This window comes from Myotis daubentonii, chromosome 1 (genome assembly GCF_963259705.1).
Source record: "Myotis daubentonii chromosome 1, mMyoDau2.1, whole genome shotgun sequence".
NCBI classification, from domain to species: Eukaryota; Metazoa; Chordata; class Mammalia; order Chiroptera; family Vespertilionidae; genus Myotis; species Myotis daubentonii.
In genome coordinates, this window is record NC_081840.1 from 150,354,395 (window position 1) to 150,365,230 (window position 10,836).

The following is a 10,836-nucleotide window of genomic DNA, read 5'->3' on the forward strand; positions in this document are numbered from 1 at the left end:
TGTAGAGGGAGAAAAAGGAGGGAAATGTGATATGGAGTATGTTTAATGGGATTACAACTCCATTTGTAATATTTTATCTTAAAAAAGCAAATATTGCAACATGCTAAGAATTCTTTGCACTCATATTCTATGCATTTTTCTGTTTGATCAAAATTTCTGAATTTTCAATAATTTTTGAGGCGATTGCTACATATTGCTCATTTATTTAAAATAATTACTAAAAATTAGATTGCAATCAAATGAATGATACTAGGAAGTTGGTTTTGTTCTAATTTAGAAGCTTGGAGGAAGAGCCCAGCAAAGGTGGAACCAGACCTCCAGGAGAGGGCTGGCCAGCTGCAGGTGGCATCTCTGAGGGAGGTTAGACTCAGGGTGTGGGAAGACTGCGAACTGGAGACACCTTCTGCTACTGGAATCAACCGCCACTGCCAGGTTGAAGAGTCACTGTTGGGGTCCTGCTAGTGAAACAAGGACCTGGTCCCCACCCCTCCTCCAGCCTCCAAGTCTCCCTCTGATGCCCCTTAATGTCAGAGCTTAACAGGAAACAACTTCAAAACGGAAATGGAGTTTGCAGAGTCCCAGCCCCAGAATTACAAAACAGAGCACATAAGGGTGGTTTTAAAACTGAGACCGCTTGGCTGGGGTGGCTCAGTTGGTTGAGCATCATCCCATGGATCAAGAGATTGTTGGTTCGATTCCCAGTCAGGGCACATCCTGTGTTTTGGGCTCCGTCCCCCAAGAGACATATAGGTTGATAACAATCATATTTTTTAACATACTTCTTCATTCAAAATTCTAGATTTTAACTGTATTTATAACAATAAAAGCAGGCGCTACTTATTCTTCCCTGATCCATTTTATAAAGCCCTGCAAGAAGTCAACATGATTCCAGCCTCCCTCTGGCAATCCCATCTCCACTCTCATGTCAACCCACATGCATTAATAAGCCCTCTATTTCCCCTTGTTTGGGTCTTCCACACGTTTCATTTCCACGCACAAAAACTTTGGCAAGCGACTCAGCCTCACTCTGTCCCTGAACTCTTGCCACAGTCTTGAAGGTAACAGTGTTTATGTGAAAACCCATAGAAGACCAATATCTCAGAGTTTTTCCATCTCATGGACTTTAATACCTTCATTTTGACTTTCAAGGGCACCCAGCCCCACTATTCCACCTTATATTTTATGACTTCCTGAACATTCTCCCATTAGCATATCTTCATTTGTAGTTCATGCTTTTAGAATAACCACATAATCATCTCTCCCCCAGAGTCTTTCCATTTTGCTTGTTTTCTGACTTCATGAAACTATTACTATATTCATTTAATTTTTTACTTTCCTCCTTGTCCATAAGTATAAACTTTTTTAACGCTTACCCAAATACATGTTTTTATTGGGTTTTTATTGATTTTTATAGAGCAAGGGAGGGAGGAAGGGAGAGAGAGAGATTGGTTGTCTCCTTTACACACCCAAACTGGAGACTGAACCCTCAAACTAGGTAAGTGCCCTGACCAGGAATTGAAGCTGCAACCTCTTGGTAAACAGGACAATGTTCCAGCCAACTGAGCCAGCAGGCTAGGGCTCTCTAAGTTTACTCTATCCTATTTGCCTTAGACCCTGAAGACAACACTTTAACAATATTATTGTAATTACCTTTCACTCTCCCCCCTCCAGCCTTATTTCCTTATTATAGGCATTTTGTAGACCACCAATTCTGGATTAATGTGGGGGATCTCAGCTCTTCATTCCTGTACCAGGAATACTACTGGGGCCAGTGCAAATCCCTCCCTTTCAGCCAAGCTTCTGGAAAGTATAATCTACTTTTTCTGTCTCCATGTCTCCATCTCTACCCACTGCAGCCTTTCCATTACTTTGATGAATCTTCTCTTATTTAAGGTAAGAATGACCTTATAATTTTTGAAACAGTGAAAACTTTTCAACCATTATTATACTTTGTCTCTCAATCTATTTAACATTATTGATTTTTTTCTTTATTAAACTCTACGCATATTTGGTTTCTATGTTATTATTTTCTTCAGATCTTATTCTACCATTTTGCTCTTCTTCTTTAGTACACGTTTTTGAGCTGTTTTTTTTTTTTTAGCCTGAATCATTATTTTAGTTCCTTTTGTTTCATGCATTCCTAACTACTTATTGTACTTATATCTGATTTTTCTTTGACTTTTATCAACATAAATCTTAAGTATCGGTGTTCTATGGTTCTTGCTCATTGTATGTGTTTTATATGTTCTGGAGTGATGCCTTTTATTCCTATAGTTTCTATAATCACAAACACACAATTGATGCCTCATCTATCTCTTCTGGCTCCAACCCTGCGCATCTACATTCCTACTGATGTTTCATGCTTACCTTGACCTATTCCATTCTGTTTCTTATAACTGCCCACTCAGTTTATCAAGCCAGGAATATGGGTGTTGGATTAAACCCTGACCTCTCATTCTTTTTTATCCTTCACATTTAAGTAATACAAAGTCTTAAAGAGTCTGCTTTCAGAAAACCTTTCAAGTAAGACCCCATAGTTAAAGCCAATGGGCCTAAGTTATCTGGTTCTCTTCCGACCCATTCTCCACACCACTATGAAAGTAATATTTTAAAACATGAAATTTATTCTTCTTGCCTTCTTGCCTAACATTTCTTACAGTTCTTCATCACCTTCAGAATGTCTTTGCAAGGTATACAAGAAGCTTTGGAGTCTGGCTCCCGCCTCATCTTCCTTTTTCCTCCATATAGGGCCCATGTAGCTATTCTGGACTTCTTGCCTATCCCTAAACACATTCTGCACTTCCATTTCTCTGTGTTTGCAGTGTTGTTCCCTTCATCTGGATAACGTTTCCTGCCTCCCTTTCCATCTCGCTTAGTCTCCTTGGAAACTTTCAACCTCCTTTCTTAGCCTTTAAGTCTCAGATTTTCTCTTCTGAAGCCTGTGAGATACCATATTTAACCATAAGAACATGGGACTTGGTGTCATCCATATATAGATTTTAAACATGGACATGCCCTGATATAATTCTTAAGTAATCTTGATGAACTTTTAAAATGATGATATGAAGTTCACCAATTTATTAGGTAGGATTACATATGATAAATGGTAACAGAGGTGAATGAGATAAATATCCAGCCAATATTGGGAATCTGATAGACATTCATTCAATAGATGCTACCATTATTATGATTGTGAATATTAATTATAAGAGTGATATTATTAGCAGTAGCATTCTAGATACTGTCATACAACACAAGATACTCATTTTATAGAGTCTATATAGATTTATATAGCCCATCTAAATTTTGTGTATATCATCCTTTACTCAAAGAAATGGCCTCAATGTTATGAGTTAATTTAAATATGCCAAACCTCATAGCTTAGAGGATTTGAAGCAGTTTACAAACATTTACATATATGGAATAAAATTTATAGGTATAAGAATTATGACAAAAAATATGGGTACGAAAATGAAGTAAAACCAGAGTAAAGTAATTAATAAAAATGTGCCATGTAATCATGTGCAGTTCCCAGTATGTATAACAGATTTATCTCTGAGCTTCCTAGTGGCCAAGGCAAAGAATGAAACAAAATTTATAATATTTACCAGGGAAAAATGAATAAGTTGCTGAGGATAAGCATGGATTTTCCTGGAACTGGGAAATTTATTTGATGCATTGATAAAAAATTACGCTGTGGTGTACCAGGAACACGTGCTACTCAAATAGTTGTTCTTGGTCCAATACCACCTAGGAGCTCATTAGAAATGTGATATCTAAGGCTCCACCCAAATCTACGAAAGTTTAATCCACATTTTAATAAGATTCCCAGATGCTTTATATGCACATTAAAGCTACAGAGGACAATATTTTCAACAACTTCCATTACATAAATTAGGGATTTTTATGTTATGGTTTCTTTATATATTTAAGCTTTAGACTCCAAATATATAGAAAAAATGTGTAGAACATATAATCTAGTTCAGAAATTTGATGTCTTTCTCATATATTTCCTAATATATATTTGATCTTTCTTTAATGAAGAAATACAACATATTTCTTTTCCATTCACTTTCCCCTGCCTTTCTCCTTTATGGTAATCACTATTGTGAGTTTGGGGAGCTTCATTCCCATGCAGACTCATATAGTTTACCACTTCTGTATGTCTCCATAGAATACCATTATTAAAGTAACTACTTCTTTTGAAGATCTTTAAAGAAAACCCAGAACAAAGTATGAAAACATAATTCAGTAAAAGCAATTGGCACAAAAACAGAATCTGTGGGAGGGAGTACTTTCTGGCTTAATCCAAGGAGAAATTTTAGATTTGGGAATGATGAAAATTGGTGGGAAAAAAGAATTACTTGAATATCTCTGATGAATACGGATGCAAAAATCCTAAACAATGTACTAGCAAATTGAAAACAACAATATGTAAAAAAATACATCATGAACAAATGGGGTTCATTTAAGGGGTCCAAGGATGGCTCAACATGTGAAAATCGATTCATGTAATATACCATATTAATAAAACAAAGGATAAAGTTGTTATGATCTTATCAATAGATGCAGATAAAGCCAATTGATAAGATATAACATCCATTTATGATTAAAGCACTCAATAAAATGTATATAGAAGGACAGTACCTCCACATGATAAAGACCATATATGACAAACCCTCAGCCAATATCATATGCAATGGAGAAAAACTCAAAACTTTCCTCTAAAATTAGAAACAAGACAAGGATGCCCACTCTCACCACTCTTATCTATATATATATACATAAAAGCCTAAGTGACTGTTAAGACTGGTCAACCAAATGACCGGTCAGCTGGTCACTATGACAATGCACTGACCACCAGGGTCAGACGCTCAATGCAGGAACTTCCCCCTGGTGGTCAGTGAGCTCCCACAGCCAACCTCCTGTGGCCGGCTAACCTCCCGTGGTCCCTCCCCTCAGACTGGGTGAGATGGCCCCAAATGCCGGCCAGGCTGAGGGACCCCACCCACGCACGAACTCATGCACTGGGCCTCTAGTTTAATATAATTCTGGAAGCCCTAGCCAGAGCAATCTGTCAAGAGAAAAACTTAAAAACATCCAAATTGGGAAGGAAGAAGTAAAAGTGTCATGTCATCATGCAGATGACATGATTCTGTATATAGAAAACCCTAAATATTCCACCAAAAAACTATTAGAATAAATAAATACAATAAAGTTGGAGGATACAAAATCAACTCATAAAAATCCACCGCTTTCCTGTATGCTAACAAAGAAACTTCAGGAAAAGAAATAAAAAATTCCTGTTGAAATTGCAACCAAAAGAATAAAATAACTAGGAATAAACTCAACAAAGGATGTGAAGGACCTATATACTGAAAACTACAAAGCATTATTAAAAACATGGAAAAAGAAACAATTAAATGGAAAGATATTCTATGTTCATGAATCAGAAGAATCAAATAGTTAAAATGGCCATAATACTCAAAGCAATATACAGATTTAATGTAAGTCTCATCAAAACCCCAAAATCATTTTTTGAAGAAATAGAGCAAAAAAATCATCATATTTATACGGAACCACAAAAAGACCCTGAATTGCTAAAATAATCCTGAGAAAATAGAACGAAGCCAGAGATATCACACTACCTGACTTCAAGTTATACTATAGAGCTACGATAGTCAAAACTGCATGATATTGGCAGAAAAACAGACACACAGACCAATGGAACAGAATTGAGAACCCAGAAATAAAACCACAGACACATGGGCAAATAATTTTCAACAACAACAACAAATCACAGTGGAGAAAAGAAAGCTTCTTCAATAAATAGTCCTGGGAGAACTACATGCAAAAGTATGAAACTAGATTACATTTTTTCCCCTTGTACAAAAGTTAATTCAAATGGATCAAAGACTTAAATGTAAGATCTGAAATAATAAAGTGCATAGAAGAAAACATAAATACTAAACTTATGGACCTTGGTCATAGAGAACATTTTATGAATTTTACCCCAAAGGCTAGGGAAGTAAAGGAAAAAGTAAATGAATAGGGTTACATCAAACTAAAAAGTTTCTGCACAGCAAAAGAAACTGTCAACAAAACAAATAGGCAACCAACCAAATGGGAGATAATCACAAACAACAGCAATTAATATCAAAGGGGTTAATATCAAAATATATAAAAAACTCATACAAGGTAGCATCAAGGGGTTAATATCAAAATAAGTAAAGAGTTCATACACGGTAACACTAAACAAAATTGAGCATAGGACCTAAACAGACACCACTCCCAAGAAGTCATATAAATAGCCAAGATATATATGAAAAGATGTTCAAACCATTACCTATTAGGAAAATGAAAATAAAAACTACAATGAAACATCACCTCACACCTATTAGAATGGCTATTGTCAACAAGACAGGTAATAAGTGTTGACAAGGTTGTGGAGAAAACGGAACTCTCATTCATTGCTGGTGGGAATGTAAACTGATACAACCACTGTGGAAAACAGTATGGCAGTTCCTCAAAACACTAAAAATAGAGTTACCACATGGCTCAGCAATTCTTCTTCGGGGTATTTATCCCCCCAACCCCCCCCCCCCCAAAAAAAAAAAACTCAAAAACTTTTATTCACAAAGATATATGCACCTCTATGTTCATTGCAACATTATTCATGGTGGCCAAGACATTAAAGTGTCCTTTCATAGAGGATTGGATAAAGAAGCTGTGGTACATACAGGGTGTCCCACAAAAATGTATACACACTTTGAATGATTATAAAGTTAGTGCTTATTAACATATAGTTCATTTTTAAAATTTAAAAGAATCTGTAGAAATGAGTAATTTTTTGTTAGTGCCTGTGTTCTGATGACCATTCTAGTCCAGGTACTGGCTGCTTCCCTGTGTTGATAGAGTGGCTTTCTGTGCTAGGTGTCCTATAGGGCCCAGTGGCTCAGCCTCCCCAATTACCTGAGGTGGACACTCTTGGTGCACCCCTTTGTGGGCTTTGTGCACAGTCTTGTTGTAGTTAAGCCTTGATTGTTGTAGGTATCACTGGGAGGAATTGACCTCCAGGCCAATTGTTTGTGAGAATCAGCTGTGTCTATGGTGGGAGAACTTCTGTGCTGGAGACACCCTTATGGGGCAAGACTTGCTTCAGTGGGGCTTTGGTGCTCACTGAGTCTGCCCCCTGAATGTGTCCCTTATGGATCTGAAGAGTTGTAATCTGGATGGTCTCACTCTGACCACTGGGTACACTGGCTCTTGGGTCTCTAAGGAGGTTTTAATTTAGCATCTGCCTGAGGCTACCCAGCGGGAGCTACGGAGAGATCTGCAGATTCCTCTTCCTTGTTTGGGGTTTTGAGGTGCCCAGATGAGGCCCAGCTGTGAAGCAATGCAAGCTGCTGTGGGGCCTTGGGCCTCTTTTGCATGTTCTGGGTCTCTCTGACCCAGCTGCAGTTTGTTAGGTAATTTTAGATTGCCAAGTGCCAGGACATTCATATGCAAAAGCCTCTGTGCACAACTTGGGTGGGGCGGGGCCTCAGGGAATCAAAAGGGTGGAGCAAACAGCTATGGCTGATCCTCATCCCTGCCCTATGAGGCCCTGGGTCTCAGTGTCCGGGGTTATCGCTGCAAACACTTCTGAGAGAAAGCCGTCCTCAAGTTCTGCCCAATGCCAGACAGTCCAGTTTCTCCCTGTATGAGTCTGGGTCCCCAGAGACTCGCCCAGAAATGGAGTTCAGGGCCGTCAGGAGCTTGTGTCTCCCTCCCGATTGAAAAAGACAACCGCGTCCTCCGTTGCCAGCCCTTTCCGCGTGCACCTCCCTACCTCTGCACTTTACTTCCGCACCTCCTCTGAGTCTCAGTGTGCTTTTCTCTTTCCTTCTAGTTGTAGAATTTCCACTCAGCCAGCCTTCCCGTGGTTCTGGATGATGTCCATTTTGTCTTTTAGTTGTTTTGAAGTGGTTGTGCAAGGCAGCAATTTCAGGTGTTTACCTATGCCGCCATCTTGGTCTCTCTCTCTCTCTCTCTCTCTCTCTCTCTCTCTCTCTCTCCAGATATATCTTAAGCATACATTATTCTAAGTTGAAGCAATGTTTAAATGCCCATTGTAGCACACAATACTGCGCACACACGGAAAAGCAAGTTGGCACTTCATAACAAAAGGGAATCCCAACTTCTGGAAACTGGTGATGCGATCCCTAATTATATTCCCTGGGAAGAAACTGAAGGCAGATCTTTGTAACATTCAAAGGCAGAACCAGCCCTTCCGGTGGTGAGGACCTCCCACCACAACATGCCTCCCGCTAAGGATCTCCGTTCCTCTTCCGAAGAGAAGAGGAAGCACAAGAAGTGGCACAGAGCCCCAATTCCTACTTCATGGGTGTGAAATGCCCAGGATGCTAAAAATCACCACCTTCTTTAGCCAAGAACAAATGGTGGTTTTGTGCATTAGCTACTCCACTGTCCTCTGTCAGCCTCCAGGAGGAAAAGCAAGGCTGACAGAAGGATGCTGCTTCAGAAGGAAGTGTCGAAAAACACCCTGAGTCAAGCTGGCTGGGAAACCATTTCAAAAAACACATTTTGGATTAAAATTAAAAAGAAAAAGGCAGAATCATACTTCCATATTCAGCATTTTAAAGAGCCTCATAAAATTGTGCATTTACTCGTGATAAAAGTGTGCAGGATAGCAAAAATGTTAACATTAAAAACTGAGTGACTGGGATAATTTACATTTATATATTGTGTTATTGTTGGCTAATCTTTATGTGTTATCTTGTGCTAATCGAGTCTGACTAGCTCTGGAGGGCAATATAGGGAATTTGGTGGCAGTCATGGTAGGAGAGTGAACCAAAAGATATCTTAGGCACAAGAATGCTCTGGACCAGTAGATCAGACTAGATGCTCACTAGGTTCCTGCCTCACTGGAAAATTCTTAAATCTACAGTGGGGCCTTGACTTACCAGTTTAATTCATTCCATGACGGAGCTCGTAACTCAAATTACTTGTATGTCAAATCTTAAAGTGAACGAGTGAGACACGTGGTGCTGGGCTGATGTTGTGGTGTTCACTGTGACGTTCGCTGCACCAACTAGCGGTGGGGTATCTGAAGCTGGCTCATAACCCGAATTTTAGCTCGCAACTCAAAGCAAAAAATCGGCCGAGAGACGGCTCGTATCTAAAAAAACTCGTTAGTCGGGGCACTCGTAAGTCAACGCCCCACTGTATTGGCAAGGTTGTCCATCTCCCTTCTGAAAAATCTCTCCTGAAGGGAGTCAGACATAGTGGGAGGCTGTCCACACCTGTGTCAAAGTGGAAGGTAAATTGCACTGACATGAGGTTTACTATTATTAATTATCATTATTTGACTTTTATAAGTCTTTATTTTTGACATGATCTGAATTCCCAAGGATAAAGGTTAGACACTTCAGGATTTCACTATATTCTCTTCGCCCTCTTTTAATCTGTTGTTTCAAATAACCTTCCTCAAAAAGTGAAACTAAATATAATAAAGTGAACACGATACAGAAACTGTTTAGGATTTCTATGCTTGGGGAAATGCTGCTAAGTTTCCCACTTCAAATACGTTTCTTACAGAGAGATACTGATTTCAATGTGGCACCAACGGTGTTCCTTTCCTGTTGGTAGAATGTAGTCATGTTTGCTGTAATGCCTATGTGATACCGAAAAGTCACAACTTGTCCTAAGCTGCATTTAGGCTTTAAATCTCTCTTTCAAAGCTCTGTTTATTTTCATTAAGCCTCTTCTTTTTAACTCAGGTGATGCATTTGTGTTTAGAAACGTATAACTTTGGCTGCCTTGGCTATTTTCCCCTCATGAAGATTTTATGCTGGTAAATGTGCACTAAAGGGCATTTGTATAATTACTTGTTTAATCTGCAAGCTCTTTACACTTTGTATGCACCTCAGCACAGTTCCCAGCTCAGGCATTAATAGTGTTTTTGATGAGTTGATGAGGTTGATATTGGAGGCGATGAAAAGAAAATGAGAATAAAATTAGCATTGTGAGACTTAGGAACAGAGCAGAAGTATGTTTTCATCTCTACATAAAGTGCTTTGAAGGAAAAGATAAGTTTTATGCTTTTAGAATGTCTGTGGCATTTATGCTGTAAACACATGGCTACTTCTTGCTTGTTGACTTAAAACATGAATAGGCTTGATTCTAGATGCTAGTTTTATAGTTATTTGTTATTTAAGACATAAAAGGAAATCACCTTTCTGTATCATTTAAAATGTTTTTATTGATTTCAGAGAGGAAGGGAGGGGGAGAGAGAGATAGAAACATCAGTGATGAGAGAGAATCATTGATTGGCTGCCTCCTGCATGCCCCACACTGGGGAACAAGCCCACAACCCGACATGCTCCCTGCCCGGGATTCCAAGCGGGACATCCTGGTTCATAGGTTGACTCTCAGCCACTGAGCCACACTGGCTGGGCTCTGTATCATTTTATAATTTAAAAATTAAATAGTGATTTTTTCTAATTCAGAGTTTGCAAGCAGCCACTAGAGATTATTCAGCTCTGTTTTTAGATGGACCAATTTATATTATTCCAAACAAAAGAGAATACGTTTGTTTTTTAAAAGTTTATAATAAATGTTAGTTGCAGCTGTTCCAGGATACAAATGACACCAAATAAATTCCTTAATTTTACTCTGTATAAATTATAGATATTTGTGCAGTTCTTTGTCCCCATATGTTTTTTTTAAAATATATTTCTTTATTGATTTCAGAGATGAAGGGAGGAGAGATAGATAGAAAAATCAATGATGGGAGAGAATCATTGATCGGCTGCCTCCTGCACACCCGCCACT

The 10,836-nt window shown here is 38.7% G+C and overlaps 1 pseudogene; it reads left to right on the forward strand.

Annotated features, from left to right (window-relative positions):
* The first annotated feature begins 8,299 nt into the window (after positions 1–8,299).
* On the forward strand, positions 8,300–8,549 carry LOC132236745 (small ribosomal subunit protein eS27-like; annotated as a pseudogene).
* Positions 8,550–10,836: the final 2,287 nt, after the last annotated feature.